The following is an 18,661-nucleotide window of genomic DNA, read 5'->3' as shown; positions in this document are numbered from 1 at the left end:
GTCTGGGTTTTGCCACTCTCAATTAAACCTGTCCTATAGCATTGTTAACTATACATGGCAGGTATTCAGCACCATTGGTACATGCTACATCCGGACCTACCGTCACTCTTCTCCGCCCACCCGATCAAAGCGGCGTTGAAGGGTTTGCGCAATATGTCTGTTGTGAAACGACATGTGCGTCAGCCATTTACCGGTAGCTTGTTCAGGCCATGACAGACAAACTGCAGGGTAAACCGTTCGGGCCGCAGGTTAGCGCTCTGGTAGAAACAGCCTTGTACCTGGCCTTCCATGGATTCCTCAGGTCAGGCGAGCTCATGGGCACCAATACGCTGGCTGGGTGCTTGCGGAAAGGTCAGCTCATCCGGCGCGGGTTCATCTATGTCCTCACCTTGGCCTCGTCCAAGACGTCACGGCCGGGGGAATTGGTGGCGGTCAGATGGTGTCCGGTGCAGGCCTTGGAGGCTTGGCTGCGTAGTATTTAGTCCAAGCGGCATGCTCTCCCATACTCGAACTAGGCAATGCCCGGCTAACCACCGCGGCCTTTCTTATGTACATTCAGGTTTAGTTGACAGGTTCAGGGGTCGGTCCTCTCTGGATCACAGGACATTCCTTCTGCATGGGCGCGGCGGCTGCGGCGTCCATGCATAAGGTGCCAGTACATGTCATCAAACGGTTGGGTCGTCGCAGTTCCGCGTGTTGTTCCATGCGTTATATCCCGGATCCTTATACAAAATATCACTGGCTTTCGAGTTTTGGTTTTGTAGTTTCTGTTATCAAGTTTTTTCAAACTCCTATGCATGGTTCTTTTGGCCCCTTTAGGCTAACCTTCGATAAGCAGTTCCGGCATAACTCTGCTGCTTCTAGGTAGGGGGGGGGGGGAGTATAGGCTTAGGTAGGGGACCCTCTCATCATGAGCCGATCCGAGCACAATTTTTACACAAGTGTGCCCTCTTCAGGCATTTGTTCCTAGAACAGATTGGCTGCTGTGGCACCGTGCGACCTAGTCGCCGGGGCTTCCCCCAACGGCTCGTTACCACCCGTCTTGCAAGGGGGGAGAGGGCTGCCTTGTGTAACGAAGAACTGCTCGCGGTGAAATGGAGAGACAAGCGTGACGTTTACATGCTCTCCTCCATTCACGCAGACACGACAATACAAATTGAATGGGCAACCAGTGTCATTGAAAAGCCCCTCTCAGTCCAGGACTATAATGCGCTCATGGGAGGGGTGGACTTCAATGACCAGATGTTGGCTCCCTATTTAGTTTCCCGACGCACCAGACGCTGGTATAAGAAGGTGTCTGTATATTTGATTCAATTGGCGATGTACAATAGTTTTGTTCTGTACAGTAAGGCTGGGAGAACGGGATCCTTCCTCAAATTTCAGGAAGAGATCATTGCGAACCTCCTGTATCCAGGAGGTTCCGTGGCCCCATCCACCAGTGTAGTTAGCCATCTACATGAGCGACATTTTCCCAGTGTCGTTGCTGGTACCTCAAACCAACCGTCACCCCGAAAAAGATGTCGTGTCTGTAGCAGGAGTGGAATAAGGCGTGACACCCGCTATTTCTGTCCTGACTGCCCTGACCACCCTGCCCTATGCTTTGGAGAGTGTTTCCGGAAGTACCACACACAGGTACACTTAGCATAGGGATTGCATCTCACAGGACAGGCACACAGGGCTATTAGGGCCCTTACACTCACAGCTGCTGCAAACCTCTCCTTTCACCTGGGATAAAGTGCATAATGTACTTCGCCACATCTTTGGGCGATTTGTGCTTTGCACATTGTCCCATGGGGAAGGAGAGGTTTGTCCTTTAAAAGGTAAAAAAAAAAAAACACCGGTAAGCAAAAAAGTTAACGTTCAGTTCAAAAGTTTATATGTTCTGTTCAAAAGTTATTATAAAGTTAATAAATTTATTGCGTTGCGGCCTGGTTTTTTCTTTTTTGTTTCTTTTTTTTACCTTCCAGGTGGACCAACCGATCGACTAGCTGCAGCACTGGTGTGCATTCTGACAGAAGCATTGCGCTGCTGTCAGATTACACAAAAGTCAGTGTATGCGGCGCTGCAAGACGAGATTTCTCCTCTGCAGTAAAAGATACGTTTGCCGAGGCATATGAGCTGAGGAGGCAGCGGTGTTCATATACTTTGGCAAACACTTTATATATAAAAAAAATATAAATCCCGGCAATGATTTATTCATCCACATCGATTGATGTGAATGGAGAAATCGGTTTTGCCAGGGCATACGAGCTAAGTGGGTATGGATGTTGCGCGGAGCTCCTATGTCCTGGCAGACGCCTTTCCCCTCCTTTTTTTTTTTTTGACAGATTTTTTCATCCACATTGATCGATGCGAATGAAGAAATCTGTGGCGTTCATTTTTTCTTTCAGCTCAGAGGCTGAACGGAAAAGAAAAATCTCATTACCCGTATGCTCAATATAAGGAGAATAGCAGAAACTCCTAATGCTGGCCATACATGTAATGATTGCGGAGACCCTCAAATGCCAGGGCAGTACAAACACCCCACAAATGACCCCATTTTGGAAAGAAGACACCCCAAGGTATTCGCTGAGGGGCATATTGAGTCCATGAAAGATTGAAATTTTTGTCCCAAGTTAGCGGAAAGGGAGACTTTGTGAGAAAAAAAACAAAAAAAAAATCAATTTCCGCTAACTTGTGGCAAAAAAAAGAAAAATTCTATGAACTCGCCATGCCCCTCATTGAATACCTTGGGGTGTCTTCTTTCCAAAATGGGGTCACATGTGGGGTATTTATACTGCCCTGGCATTTTAGGGGCCCAAAAAAGTGTCACACATGTGGTATTGCCGAACTCAGGAGAAGTTGGGGAATGTGTTTTGGGGTGTCATTTTACATATACCCATGCTGGGTGAGGGAAATATCTCGGTCAAATGCCAACTTTGTATAAAAAAATGGAAAAGTTGTCTTTTGCCGAGATATTCATCTCACCCAGCATGGGTATATGTAAAATGACACCCCAAAACACATTGCCCAACTTCTCCTGAGTACGGCGATACCACAAGTGTGACACTTTTTTGCAGCCTAGGTGGACAAAGGGGCCCAAATTCCTATGAGTACCTTTAGGATTTCACAGGTCATTTTTTACAGATTTTGATTTCAAACTACTTACCACACATTAGGGCCCCTAGAATGCCAGGGCAGTATAACTACCCCACAAGTGACCCCATTTTGGAAAGAAGACACCCCAAGGTATTCCGTGAGGGGCATGGCGAGTTCCTAGAATTTTTTATTTTTTGTCACAAGTTAGCGGAAAATGATGATATTTTTATTTATTGCAAAGTCTCATATTCCACTAACTTGTGACAAAAAATAAAAACTTCCATGAACTCACTATGCCCATCACGAAATACCTTGGGGTGTCTTCTTTCCAAAATGGGGTCACATGTGGGGTATTTATACTGCCCTGGCATTTTAGGGGCCCTAATGTGTGAAAAGTAGTTTGAAATCAAAATGTGTAAAAAATGCCCTGTGAAATCCTAAAGGTGCTCTTTGGAATGTGGGCCCCTTTGCCCACCTAGGCTGCAAAAAAGTGTCACACATCTGGTATCGCCGTACTCAGGAGAAGTTGGGCAATGTGTTTTGGGGTGCCATTTTACATATACCCTTGCTGGGTGAGAGAAATTTCTCGGCAAAAGACAACTTTTCCCATTTTTTTATACAAAATTGGCATTTGACTGAGATACTTATCTCACCCAGCATGGGTATATGTAAAATGACACCCCAAAACACATTGCCCAACTTCTCCTGAGTACGGCAATACCAGATGTGTGACACTTTTTTGCAGCCTAGGTGGGCAAAGGGGCCCACATTCCAAAGAGCACCTTTAGGATTTCACAGGGCATTTTTTACACATTTTGATTTCAAACTACTTCTCACGCATTAGGGCTCTTAAAATGCCAGGGCAGTATAACTACCCCAAAAGTGACCCCATTTTGGAAAAAAAAAAAACCCAAGGTATTTCGTGATGGGCATAGTGAGTTCATGGAAGTGAAGTGATTTGAGACTTTGTAAGAAAAAAAACCACATCATTTTCCGCTAACTTGTGACAAAAAATAAAAAGTTCTATGAACTCACTATGCCCATTAGCGAATTCCTTAGGGTGTCTACTTTCCGAAATGGGGTCATTTGTGAGATTTTTCTACTGTCTGGGCATTGTAGAACCTCAGGAAACATGACCGGTGCTCAGAAAGTCAGATCTGCTTCAAAAAGCGGAAATTCACATTTTTGTACCATAGTTTGTAAACGCTATAACTTTTACCCAAACCATTTTTTTTTTTTACCCAAACATTTTTTTTTTATCAAAGACATGTAGAACAATAAATTTTGAGAAAAATTTATATATGGATGTCGTTTTATTTATAAAATTTTACAACTGAAAGTTAAAAATGTCATTTTTTTGCAAAAATTTCGTTAAATTTCGATTAATAACAAAAAAAGTAAAAATGTCAGCAGCAATGAAATACCACCAAATGAAAGCTCTATTAGTGAGAAGAAAAGGAGGTAAAATTAATTTGGGTGTTAAGTTGTATGACCGAGCAATAAACGGTGAAAGTAGTGTAGTGCAGAAGTGTAAAAAGTGGCCTGGTCATTAAGGGTGTTTAAAGAGGACCTTTCACCGATTCTTACCCTATGAACTAAGTATACATACATGTGGAGCGGCGCCCGGGGATCTCTCTGCACTTACTATTATCCCCGGGCGCCGCTCCGTTCTCCTGCTATGTCCTCCGGTATCTCCGTTCCCTAAGTTATGGTAGGCGGAGTCTGCCCTAGCGCTGGCCAATCGCATTGCAGAGCTCACAGCCTGGGAGAAAATAACCTCCCAGGCTGTGAGCTCTGCGCTGCGATTGGCCAGCGCTAGGGCAGACTCCGCCTACCATAACTTAGGGACTGGTATCTCCGCCTACTATAAAACTTAGTGAGCGGAGATACCGGAGGGCATAGCAGGAGAACGGAGCGGCGCCCGGGGATAATAGTAAGTGCAGGGAGATCCCCGGGCGCCGCTCTACATATCTGTATAGTTAGTTCATAGGGTAAGAATCGGTGAAAGGTCCTCTTTAAGCTAGGGGGGCTGAGGTGATTAATATAGTGCAAACAACCTAAAAGCAGCAGTATAACTGCAGTTTGGATTTTCAATTAGTGCAACAAGGTGTAATAAAATTGCTCCTGTTACCCAGGCTGTGCACTCTCCTATTGCACCCTGTTCTCCTTTTATAGTGTAGATGAAGCCTCCCTATCCTTTCCCTACACCTTGAATAATCTTTCCCTGAACTGCCAAATCATTTTTTTCATTACAATAAAGTCTTTCCTACCACTGTCCTTAACGCCTGCTGACGTCTCTCCCTGCACTAAGTACACAGGAAAATGGCTGAATCCAAGATGGTTGAGGCTATTTATAGGGCTGTGGATGGCTGGCTGCTGGTTGGCTGCATGCATGGCATTGTGGGTGATCCCTCGTTCCCCGAGTTCTTTGCTCCATGTCCTAACACGTACAGCAGCCATTTTAGGAAAAAATTTGATTTGTTACCACAAAATGCGAGGAAATTCAGCTTCGGTGCAAATCAAATTTGTCCTGAAATTCTGTACAAATTCGACTTTAACTTCTATTCACTCATCTCTAATTTTCATAGCCAAATGGCTAGCATTTTATTAGGTGATGTTAATAGCTCTGCATGAATGCAAAGGAAAAGGGGATAGCAATCCAATTAGCTAATTACCCCTGAAAATGTTACAATATATGCTTTTATGTAATGTTATGTATGCTCTCTTGAGGTGCAGAGTCAAGTTGGCTGATATAGTTGTGGAAGCACCCATGAATGTAGAGGAATCTCATGTACAGACCCTATTCTAATTGACAGGACACAAGCAGGGGAATCTTCAAGAGTCACAAGGTTGCCTTAGCAACACTCTCTTTCCCAGTGTGCTACAACACCTACATGTCTAAATATCCAACATAAGAACAGAAGACCTAATGTAATATGAAACATTATAGATATGCATCTTACAATATTGGAATCTTTATTTTTTCTAACAAGTGATATGCACAGCTGTGAGCACAATATCACATTTTGAGTAGTATCATAAAATCAGGTACAAGGTACAGGTTTGTTTGTTTTTACAAACATTTGGACTGTGATGTGTCTCCTGTGTAGTGACTGTATGTCTGCCGACCTTTTTCAAAAAGCTTTTTATCTATAGATTAATTTATTGTATATTATAACTATATTTTCTTTTCCATATAAATGTTAAAGCTTTTTTAAGGAATTATAACTAAGGGGCAGCAAAGCATGCTAGAATACAGAAATTCCCTTTGTATTGGCATTTATTTCTCTTTTGTATTACTTTCCAAGTTTCAGCAAAACACTAGGCTATCACTCCCACACAGAGATCTCAGTTGCAGGAAAGGAAAAACAAGTACAAATGCACTTTCAAATAACAGGATGTAGACACTTAATAGCAATTAATGGACAAGTATGGGTCTCTTGAACGGAAAAAGAAACCCACTTAAATTGCATTCGGAAACCCACAGAGTAAATTTTAGGATTATAAGGGTGATAAGCACATTATTTGGCAATCCTACTCACCTTATAAAATCTATCCACATGATCTATACAATGTACCGCACAATCTTTGCATATAATTTGGCATATACTATTTGCCAATGGATAAAGCAATAGCATACAACATTTTCCTAGTCAAAAAGTGTCTTAAAATAATGGAATAATACAAATGTAATATGCTTCAAAAATTTTATTAGTTAAATATTACAACTTTATACTGTTGACATCAAATCTAACAGGTTTTTTTATTTATTTTTTTTTAAGAAAAAAAAAAAATGAAGCCAGTGCTTGAACAACTAAATATACAGTATATGGTGTAAAATTCACATGTAACCGCCTTAACACCCTCACAATAGTCAAAGCATTAAGAACACAAAAAAATAGATTTTTACTGAGGGACTCTTACTTCATGTTAATGCAGGGAAGATCTCAATATAGTAGAAATAAACTAAAGGTCCTTTTGCATGGACCAATAGATCAATTAACGGACATAAGTATTATGTAGAAATGCTTGCTTCTAATTACTGGTCTGTGCCAAAGGTTCCCGCTGTGAGAGTAAAGGGGTCATTGTCAGAAATTCTCTATAACATTAATAATTATATTATGTATATATCCATATAGGTAAACCTTATTTCTCTAAAAAAGTATATTCACTGTGAAGTTATCATTTATTTCCCTGTTCATAATTTCTAGGCCTTAGGCCTCTTTCACACTTGCGTTGTTGGGATCCGGCATGCACTTCCGTTGCCGGAGGTGCCTGCCGGATCCGTAACAACGCAAGTGTACTGAAAGCATTTGAAGACGGAACCGTCTTCCAAATGCTTTCAGTGTTACTATGGCACCCAGGACGCTATTAAAGTCCTGGTTGCCATAGTAGTAGTGGGGAGCGGGGGAGCGGTATACTTACAGTCCGTGCGGCTCCCCGGGCGCTCCAGAATGACGTCAGAGCGCCCCTTGCGCATGGATCACGTGATCACATGGATCACGTCATCCATGCGCTTGGGGCGCCCTGACGTCACTCTGGAGCGCCCGGGGAGCCGCACGGACGGTAAGTATGCTGCTCCCCTGCTCCCCGCTACACTTACCATGGCTGTCAGGACTTTAGCGTCCCGGCAGCCATGGTAACTATTCAGAAAAAGCTAAATGTCGGGTCCGGCAATGCGCCGAAACGACGTTTAGCTTAAGGCCGGATCCGGATCAATGCCTTTCAATGGGCATTGATCCCGGATCCGGCCTTGCGGCAAGTCTTCAGGATTTTTGGCCGGAGCAAAAAGCGCAGCATGCTGCGGTATTTTCTCCGGCCAAAAAACGTTCCGTACCGGAACTGAAGACATCCTGATGCATCCTGAACGGATTACTCTCCATTCAGAATGCATTAGGATAATCCTGATCAGTATTCTTCCGGCATAGAGTCCCGACGACGGAACTCTATGCCGGAAGACAATAACGCAAGTGTGAAAGAGCCCTTAGAACATATTCTGAAGGCAATCTGTAAATGTGCTGACACATCTGTACTTGTGCTGGTAAATTGTGCAATGACTTGAGTATTTCATCCAATTTGGGAGGCAATGACTAGTGATGAGCAGCAGGGGCAATATTTGAATTTGCGATATTTCGCGAATATGTGGTAGAATATTTTTCATATATTCGTATTTGTGATAAAATCAGCAATGTAAAAATTGCGTAATGCGAAGTGGGTCAAAAACGAATATATATCATTATAGAATATAGTGCTATATATTAGTTTTTTAGAATATTCTTTATTTTTTTCCATCTAAAGTGAACAGTCATTGGCCCACAAGCAACTTAAGCAGGGAGGAATCATGACTTCAGATGGGAAAAAAAATGATGAATATTCAAAACACAAATATATAGCACTATATTGAATATAGTGTTATATATTAGTTTTTAGAATATTCGTAAATTTTCCATCTGAACACATGATTCCTTCCTGCTTTTTGCTTGTGGGCCAATGAGTCATTGGCCCACAAGCTACTTAAGCAGGGAGGAATCCTGACTTCAGATGGAAAGAAATGACGAATATTCTAAAAAACAAATTTATAGCACTATATTCAAGATAGTGCTATATATTTGTGTTTTAGAATATTCGTCATTTTTTTTCCATCTTAAGTCTTGATTCCTCCCTGCTTAAGTTGCTTGTGGGCCAATGGCTCATTGGCCCACAAGCAAGAAGCAGGGAGGAATCATGTTTTCAGATAGAAAAAAATAAAGAATATTCCATATAACGAATACAGTATATAGCACTATATTCTTAATATTTGCAAATTCTCGAAGTTGTGATATTCGCAATAAAGATTCGTAATTTGAATATTCACGCTCAACACTAGCAATGACCTAGGTTGGAGGAGGTTGAGAAATATGTGATGTGAGCTGATATCTATCTATGTTCTCAGAAATTCTGGAAAATTTTGTTGGTATACGTGTCCAAATATGTCCCAGCATCTGTCAAACAACCGTTCACCTAGTTCTGAAAGTACAAATTATTGACAATCTGTTATCACGAGCAATTATGTAATGCTCCATGTTGATTATTAAAAGGGTTGGCTACCATAAGTATAAAAACAAATAAAGTGCCCCAGACAATAACTAAAGCCAAGAAGAATTTGTATCATGACAGATATACTGTGTATATATATATATCATTTTTCTACTGCATTCAGCATAGCATGCTCCCATTAATGAGAGGCAGTGTGGTTGGAGCAGCTGCAAAGTGAAAATAAAAATCCCAGCATGCATCACAGCAAAGCATCTCCAGGGGAGCAGTCACATAACATCTCTGCCTACTTGTGATGCCATAGTGACAACAGCACATTAGGTGTCATTTCATCAGTGCTTTAGCATACCTCCCAACTTTAGAATAGAAGGAAGAGGGACACTACGTGCCCAGGGCTACTTTCACATTTATGTTTTTTGCGGATCCATCATGAATTTGCAAAAACGGTTCTGTTACCATAATATAACCGCATGCATCCATCATAAATGGATCCATTTGTATTAGGCCTTCTGTAACCATAACGGATCCATCTTGAACACCATTGAAAGTGAATGGGGGACGGATCCGTTTTCTATTGTGCCAGAGAAAACGGATCCGTCCCCATTGACTTACATTGTGTGCCAGGACGGATCCGTTTGGCTCAGTTTCATCAGGCGGATAGTGTTTTGGTGTCCGCCTCCAAAGCGGAATGGTGACTGATCGGAGGCAAACTGATGCATTCTGAGTGGATCCTTTTCCATTCAGAATGCATTAGGGCAAAACTGATCCATTTTCGACATACCGCCCCCGTACCAGGACCGCCACTGAAATCCGGAACTGTCCTGCCGGATACTGGAAGGAGGTATGGCTTTAGGCCTCATGCACATGACCATAGCCTGCATGTGCCTGTATTGTGGCCAGCGAATAGGGGGTCCGCAATATATAGGCACCAGCCGCGTGCGCACTGTATCAAGTGAATGGGTCTGAAATCCGAGAGATACGGTGTGGTGCAGAATGGAAGCACAGATCGGAAACCTATGAAGTGCATCCATGGGTTTTCTGTCCATGCCTCCGCACTGCGAAAAAGTACTGTCGGATGCAGATTGCAGACCCCATTTAAATGAATGGGTTCATGTCTGCAGACAGTAGACACACTGTCAGCACCTATGCATTGCAATGTACAGTCGTGGCCAAAAGTTTTGAGAATTACATAAATATTGGAAAAGTTGCTGCTTTTATTATAAGTTTTTATAATAGCAATTTGCATATACTCCAGAATGTTATGAAGAATGATCAGATGAATTGCATAGTCCTTCTTTGCCATGAAAATTAACTTAATCCCCAAAAAAAAACTTTACACTGCATTTCATTGCTGTCATTAAAGGACCTGCTGAGATCATTTCAGTAATCGTCTTGTTAACTCAGGTGAGAATGTTGACGAGCACAAGGCTGGAGATCATTATGTCAGGCTGATGGAGTTAAAATGGCAGACTTGACATGTTAAAAGGAGGGTGATGCTTGAAATCATTGTTCTTCCATTGTTAACCATGGTGACCTGCAAAGAAACGCGATATTGTGGCTACTGTAAGGGGTTACACTCTCAGGCTGGGCGGCGATGACAGATTCTCTTGCAGACCACAGGGTTAAAGTCCAAATGCTGCTTTATTTATCACACTCCGGCAATACAGGCAATCCCAGTTATAATTCACTGGGTAAGGAGAAGGACCAGCACCACAAAACATAAACCAAACTGAAATAAACACCTGCCCGTCTGGGCCCTGGCTAATACAGTAAGGATCCTAGCTCACCTATTGAACACCGTTCACACAGAGAACTCGGCTTCACTAGCCAGCAGCGCAGCCATCTTCCCAGGCTTTCTCCAGGCATTCCTCTCCTCAGACTGACTGCATGGACTGTGCTTTATTTCCCCTTGATGATGTCAGCTGGCTACAGCTGGGATCCCTCAGGCTAGGGAAAAACCTGTCCTGGATTTTATTTACCTCACCCAGCTGAGGAAGCTGGGTGGGATATACACCCCTTCCAGGACTTTACCATACACCTTTCTGTTCACCTTAACACATATCCCCCCCCCCCTCTTCTCTAGGCCGGAGGTCTGGATATTTTTAGCCAACAAGCAGTGTATCCTGGACAAAGCATCTGCGTTCCCCTGTAATTTCCCCGGCCTATGTTCAACCTTGAAATGAAAATTTTGCAGGGAGAGAAACCACCTGGTCACTCTTGCGTTTTTCTCCCTGTTTTGTTTCATCCAAGTTAAAGGAGCGTGATCTGTTACCAACAGAAATTTCCTACCCAGCAGGTAATATTTAAGTGACTCCAGAGCCCATTTAATGGCTAGACACTCTCATTCCACTATGGCATAATTTTTCTCTGCTGGGGTCAACTTCCTACTTAGGTACATCACTGGCTGCTCCTCCCCATTTATCACTTGTGACAGGACCGCTCCCAAGCCTGTCTCAGATGCATCAGTCTGGACCAGAAACTCTTTTCTGAAATCCAGGGAAATGAGCACCGGCTGTTGACAGAGAGCGGACTTTAGGCTTTGAAAGGCCTTTTCTGTCTCTGGGGTCCACTTCACCATTACTGACTTAGGGCCTTTCGTTAAGTCAGTCAATGGTGTTGCCATTGAGGCAAAATTCGGTACGAACGGCAGTAGTACCCCGTCATGCCAAGGAAGGCCCTGACTTGTTTCTTCGTTAAGGGCCTAGGCCAGTCTTGTATCGCCTCTACTTTATTGATCTTGGGTTTAACCAGCCCTTTACCAATAATGTAGCCCAGATATTTTGCTTCATCTAAACCCACTGCACACTTCTCAGGGTTTATGGTTAGGCCAGTCTATAACAGCCTGTACCTTCCAGAGGTGACTTCTCCAATCAGATGAAAAAATGACCACATCATCAAGGTAAGCGGCAGCATAGTCACGATGTGGCTTCAAGATCAGGTCCATCAACCTCTGAAATGTAGCAGGGGCTCCATGTAACCCGAACGGCATCACTGTGTACTGGAACAGTCCCTCTGGAGTGGAGAATGCCGTCTTTTCTTTTGCATCATCTGATAATGGTATTTGCCAATACCCTTTTGTAAGGTCAAGGGTCGTGATGTACCTTGCATTCCCAAGCCTCTCAATTAGTTCGTCTACTCTGGGCATGGGGTACGCATCGAATTTTGATACCTCATTTAGCTTCCGGAAATCATTACAAAATCTCCAAGTCCCATTAGGCTTCGGGATTAAGACAATAGGGCTTGACCACTCACTGGTAGATTCCTCAATGACCCCTAACTCAAGCATGCGCCTGACCTCAGAGGATACAGCTTTTCTGCGTGCTTCTGGTATCCTGTAGGGCTTTAGATTCACCTTACTGTGGGGTTCAGTTCTCACGGAATGTTCTATCAGGTGGGTACAGCCTGGTAGGTCAGAAAACCTTCCTCTATTTTTCTGTAGAAACTCCTTTACTTCTTGTAACGCCCAAACTAGCCAGGATCTCCATTTTTAATTTGACATAGTCCCGGACATCCTACTCCTTGAGGTCATAGTAGGCCTTCTGTGGTTCGCCGGACAAAAATGGCGCAAGGACCTCTGCCGACTCTGTTATTGGCAGCCTTTCTCTTTCCGCCACCCTCTCAAATACGGTCAGATAGGCCTCAATATCATCATCAAGTGTCAGTTTTTGCAAGGCCCGCTGCACAACCCTCCTCACATTCAAAGTCTCTGGGGGGGCTTAGCTCCACTTGTGGGGCTGGAGTTACAGCAGTCTCTCTTATTGCAGCAATCTGCTCCATCAACAAACGATTAGTTTCCTGCTGCTGTGCCATGGCCTGTTGTTGCTGCGCATTAGCTTGTTGTTGCTGTTACACACTTTTTTCCACCACTCAGGATCGCAGGACGGTGATTGGTGGTGTATTATAACACCACCGATCACCGTCCTATTCCCGGTTATCAGGTCACCAGAGACCCGAATAACCCGGAAACACAGCAAACTGCAAGTCTGAATTAACCTGCGGTTTGCTGCGATCGCCGACATGGGGGCACCTTGTTGCGATCACCGCCCACCGCACGGCGGTGATAGGAAATACATAGGGCGTACAGGTACGCCCTGTGTCCTTAAGTACTAGGGCATCAGGGCGTACCTGTATGCCCTCTGTCCGTAACAGGTTAAGGACCCTGCCATACTTCACCCGGCCATTTTTTGCAAATCTGACATGTGTCACTTTATGTGTGATAACTAGAGTTGAGCGAACCCGAACTGTAAAGTTTGGGTTCGTACCGAACTTTAGATTTTTCGGCACCTGGACCCGAACCCGAACATTTACGTAGACGTTCGGGTTCGGTGTTCGCTGATTTTTATGGCGCTTTTTGAAAGGCTGCAAAGCAGCCAATCAACAAGCGTCATACTACTTGCCCCAAGAGGCCATCACAGCCATGCCTACTATTGGCATGGCTGTGATTGGCCAACTGCAACATGTGATCCAGCCTCTATTTAAGCTGGAGTCACGTAGTGCCGCCCGTCACTCTGCTCGGATTAGTGTAGGGATAGGCTGCAGCTGCTGTGAGGGAGAGATCAGGGAGGAATCTTATGAAGAACTGCTTCTTTACTCAGCGATCTACAGCAATCTGTAGCGATCTGTTTTGTGGGTGCAGTGCACAATTGTATTAAGCCTGCCCTGAGCCAACTACTACTGAAAACAAACTTTTTTTCCTTCAGTTAGTCAATACATAATCGGCAGCCATTTTATGCAACGATAGTGCACCAGCACAGGATATCTGCATGTCTGCAAGTCCAGAAATAATGCTTTGAGACACTGGGGTTTAAAAAACCATCTGTTTCATAGAGTGCACATCTAGGATTATCACTGCATAAGTGACTGTTCAATTTAGGCCAGAAATACGGCTTTTTCATACTGGGGCATACTGGGGTGAAAAAAACTAACATCTGTTTCATATAGTGCACATCTAGGATTATAGGTGCATAAGTGAGTGTCACATTTAGGCCAGAAATACGGCTTTGGCATACTGGGTGAAAAAAAAAAAAAACTCTGTTTCATATAGCGCACATCTAGGATTATAGGTGCATAAGGGATTGTTCATTTTAAGCCAGAAATACGGCTTTTGCATATACCGGGGTGGAAAAAACACTGTGTTTTATATACTGCACATCTGTGATTATAGGTGCATAAGTTACTGTGAAATTTAGACCACAAATACGGCTTTTGCTTACTGGGGTTAAAAAAAAACCTCTGATAGACTGCATATCTGGGATTAGAGGTGCATAAGTTACTGTGAAATTTAGGCCACAAATACCGCTGTCATATAGAGTTTTAAAAAAAAAAAATTAGTGCAATACCCTACATCAGGGTTTTTATTAAAAGATAATTATTTTTAACAGACTCAACCACTTTTTACTTTGCTTGGTGAACGCTAACTATGAGGCAAACATCTAATAAGGGACGCGGTCATGGTCGTGGTGTTGGTATTGGTGGAGCCTCTGGTGCAGGGAGAGGACGTGGCCGTTCTGCTACAGCTACACGTCCTACTGAACCTACTACCTCAGGTCCCAGTAGCCGCCAGAATCTACAGCGATATTTGGTTGGGCCTAATGCCGTTCTAAGGATGGTAAGGCCTGAGCAAGTACAGGCGCTAGTCAATTGGGTGGCCGACAGTGGATCCAGCAGATTCACATTATCTCCCACCCAGTCTCAGTCTTCTGCAGAAAGTGCACAGGTGACGCCTGAAACCCATGCCCATCAGTCTGTCACATCACCCCCGTGCATATCGGGGAACCTGTCTGAGCCTCAAGTCATGCAGCAGTCTCTTATGCTGTTTGAAGACTCTGCTGGCAGGGTTTCCCAAGGGCATCCACCTAGCCCTTCCCCAGGGGTGGAAGACATAGAATGCACTGACGCACAACCACTTATGTTTCCTGATGAGGACATGGGAATACCACCTCAGCACGTCTCTGATGATGACGAAACACAGGTGCCAACTGCTGCGTCTTTCTGCAGTGTGCAGACCGAAAAGGAGGTCAGGGAGGAAGACTGGATGGAAGACGATGCAGGGGACGATAAGGTCCTAGACCCCACATGGAATGAAGGTCGTGCCACTGACTTTCAGAGTTCGGAGGTAGAGGCAGTGGTGAGACCGAGCCAAAAGCGTAGCAAAAGAGGGAGCAAGGTTCAAAAGCAGAGCAGCCTTCGCCAAAACAGTTCGCCTGCTACTGGCCCCCGCCACCAGGGACTGAGCACACCAAATGCAGCTTCAAGGAGTTCCCTGGCATGGCACTTCTTCACACAATGTGCTGACGACAAGACCTGAGTGGTTTACACGCTGTGCCATCAGAGCCTGAAGCGAGACATTAACGTTCTGAACCTTAGCACAACCTGCATGACCAGGCATCTACATGCGAGACACGGGCTGCAGTGGAGTAAGCACCTTCAAAACCAAGAAAAGGATCAGGCCCCTCCGGCTCCCTCTTCTGCTGCTGCCTCGGCCTCTTCCTCCGCCTCTGGAGGAACGTTGGCACCTGCCGCCCAGCAAACAGAGGATGTGCCACCAACACCACCACCTCCCTCACCAAGCATCTCCACCATGTCATACGGAAGATTTCAGCTCTCCATCTCACAAACCTTGGAGAGAAAGCGTAAATTCCCACCTAGCCACCCTCGATCCCTGGCCCTGAATGCCAGCATTTCTAAACTACTAGCCTTTGAAATGCTGTCATTCAGGCTGGTGGAGACGGACCGCTTCAAACAGCTCATGACGCTTGCTGTCCCACAGTACGTCGTTCCCAGCCGCCACTCCTTTTCCAGGAGAGCCGTGCCCTCCCTGCACAACCAAGTATCGGATAAAATCAAGTGTGCACTGCGCAACGCCATCTGTGGCAAGGTCCACCTAACCACAGATACGTGGACCAGTAAGCGCGGCCAGGGACACTATATCACCCTAACTGCACACTGGGTAAATGTAGTGGCGGCTTGGCCCCAGGCAGACAGCTGTTTGGCGCATGTCCTTCCGCCGCCAAGGATCGCAGGGCATCATTCTTTGCCTCCTGTTGCCTCCTCTTCCTACTCGGCTTACTCCTCTTCTACCACCTCCTCATCCGGTCAGCGACAGACCTTCACCACCAACTTCAGCACAGCCAGGGGTAAACGTCAGCAGGCCGTTCTGAAACTGATGTGTTTGGGGGACAGGCCCCACACCGTGCAGGAGTTGTGGGGGGGTATAGAACAACAGACCGACGAGTGGTTGCTGTCAGTGAGCCTCAAGCCCGGCCTGGTGGTGTGCGATAATGGGCGAAATCTCGTTGCAGCTCTGGGACTAGCCGGTTTGACTAGCATCCCTTGCCTGGTGCATGTGCTGAATTTGGTGGTGCAGAAATTCATTCACAACTACCCCGACATGTCAGAGCTGCTGCATAAAGTGCGGGCCCTCTGTGCGTGCTTCCGGCGTTCTCATCCTGCCGCCACTCGGCTGTCTGCTCTACAGCGTAACTTCGGCCTTCCCGCTCACCGCCTCTTTTGCGACGTGCCCACCAGGTGGAACTCCACCTTGCACATGCTGGAGAGACTGTGCGAGCAGCAGCAGGCCATAGTGGAGTTTCAGCTGCAGCACGCACGGGTAAGGCTACTTTCACACCTGCGTTCAGGTGTCCGCTCGTGAGCTCCGTTTGAAGGGGCTCACGAGCGGCCCTGAACGCAGCCGTCCGGCCCTAATGCATTCTCAGTGGAGGCGGATCCACTGAGAATGCATCCGCCTGCCAGCGCTCAGCCTCCGCTCCGCTCAGCAGGCGGACACCTTAATGCTGCTTGCAGCGTTCGGGTGTCCGCCTGGCCGTGCGGAGGCGAGCGGATCCGTCCAGACTTATAATGGAAGTCAATGCGGACGGATCCGCTTGAAGATGACACTATATGGCTCAATCTTCAAGCGGATCCGTCCCCCATTGACTTTCAATGTAAAGTCTGAACGGATCCGCTCAGGCTACTTTCACACTTAGAAATTTTTCTAAGTTATAATGCAGACGGATCCGTTCTGAACGGATGCAAACGTCTGCATTATAGGAGCGGATCCGTCTGATGAAACATCAGACGGACCCGCTCCGAACGCTAGTGTGAAAGTAGCCTGAGTCGCACTGCGGAACAGCACCACTTCACCACCAATGACTGGGCCTCCATGCGAGACCTGTGTGCCCTGTTGCGCTGTTTCAAGTACTCCACCAACATGGCCAGTGGCGATGACGCCGTTATCAGCGTTACAATACCACTTCTATGTCTCCTTGAGAAAACACTTAGGGCGATGATGGAAGAGGATGTGGCCCAGGACGAGGAGGAAGAGGGGTCATTTCTAACACTTTCAGGCCAGTCTTTTAGAAGTGGCTCAGAGGGAGTTTTTTTGCAACAGCAGAGGCCAGGTACAAATTTGGACGCCAGGGCCCACTATTGGAGGACGATGAGGAGGATGAAGCATGTTCACAGCGGGGTGGCACCCAACGGAGCTCGGGCCCATCGCTGATGCGTGGCTGGGGGGATACGGAGGACGCAGACGATACGCCTCCCACAGAGGACAGCTTGTCCTTACCTCTAGGCAGCCTGGCACACATGAGCGACTACATGCTGCAGTGCCTGCGCAACGACAGCAGAGTTGCCCACATTTTAACATGTGCTGACTACTGGGTGGCCACCCTGCTGGATCCTCATTACAAAGACAATGTGACGTCCTTAATTCTCTCACTGGAGTGTGTCTGTGAAGGTTCTCATTTGTCCAGGTCATGGTATATCTGTAAAGAATAAATCAAGGCAACTGGACTTACTGTAGATTTCTTGAAAACGTTTCACTCGTTCTTCCAATGAGCTTTCTCAATTCTGAGTGACTGTACAAGAATTCTCTGGGAATAAATATGTAACTAAATCAACATCTGGTAATTATACCCAGCATGGGGTCAGAGGTCATTATACCCATCATGGGGTCAAAGGTGTTGATTCTATTATCCTAATTGGAGTCAGTAGGTGATAATGACCTCCCATAAAAAGGTTTTAAGACAGCATTGTATGTGGCAGACAATAGATGTCTAACCTCCCCGCCTCTATTCAAGCTTGGCATCTCCATTTTTACGTAGATGGCCTCCTTCACACCTCGTTTGTACCAATCGGCCTCCTTATCCAAAACACGTACTTGACTGTCTTCAAAGGTGTGACCTGTTTCTTTTAGATGTAAATACACGGCTGAATCTTGACCAGAGGTTTTGGCTCTTCTATGCTGAGCCATACGCTGATGTAGTTGTTGTTTTGTTTAGCCGATATACAGTTCTGAGAATTCCTCATTGCACTGGACTGCGTACACAATGTTGTCCATCTTGTGTTTAGGCGTTGGGTCTTTTGGGTGAACCAGTTGTTGCCTCAGTGTGTTGCTGGGTTTAAAGCAGACAGGGATGTGATGTTTATTAAAAAGCCTTTAGAGTTTCTCAGACACCCCAGCTACATATGGGATAACCATATTCTTGCGTCTGTCATGCTTCTCGCCCTCACTGGTAGTCTTGGTGCTCTTTCTTCTCCTTCCTTCTGT

This window comes from Bufo bufo, chromosome 1 (assembly GCF_905171765.1).
Source record: "Bufo bufo chromosome 1, aBufBuf1.1, whole genome shotgun sequence".
Lineage (NCBI taxonomy): Eukaryota > Metazoa > Chordata > Amphibia > Anura > Bufonidae > Bufo > Bufo bufo.
This window is presented reverse-complemented; position numbering follows the sequence as displayed.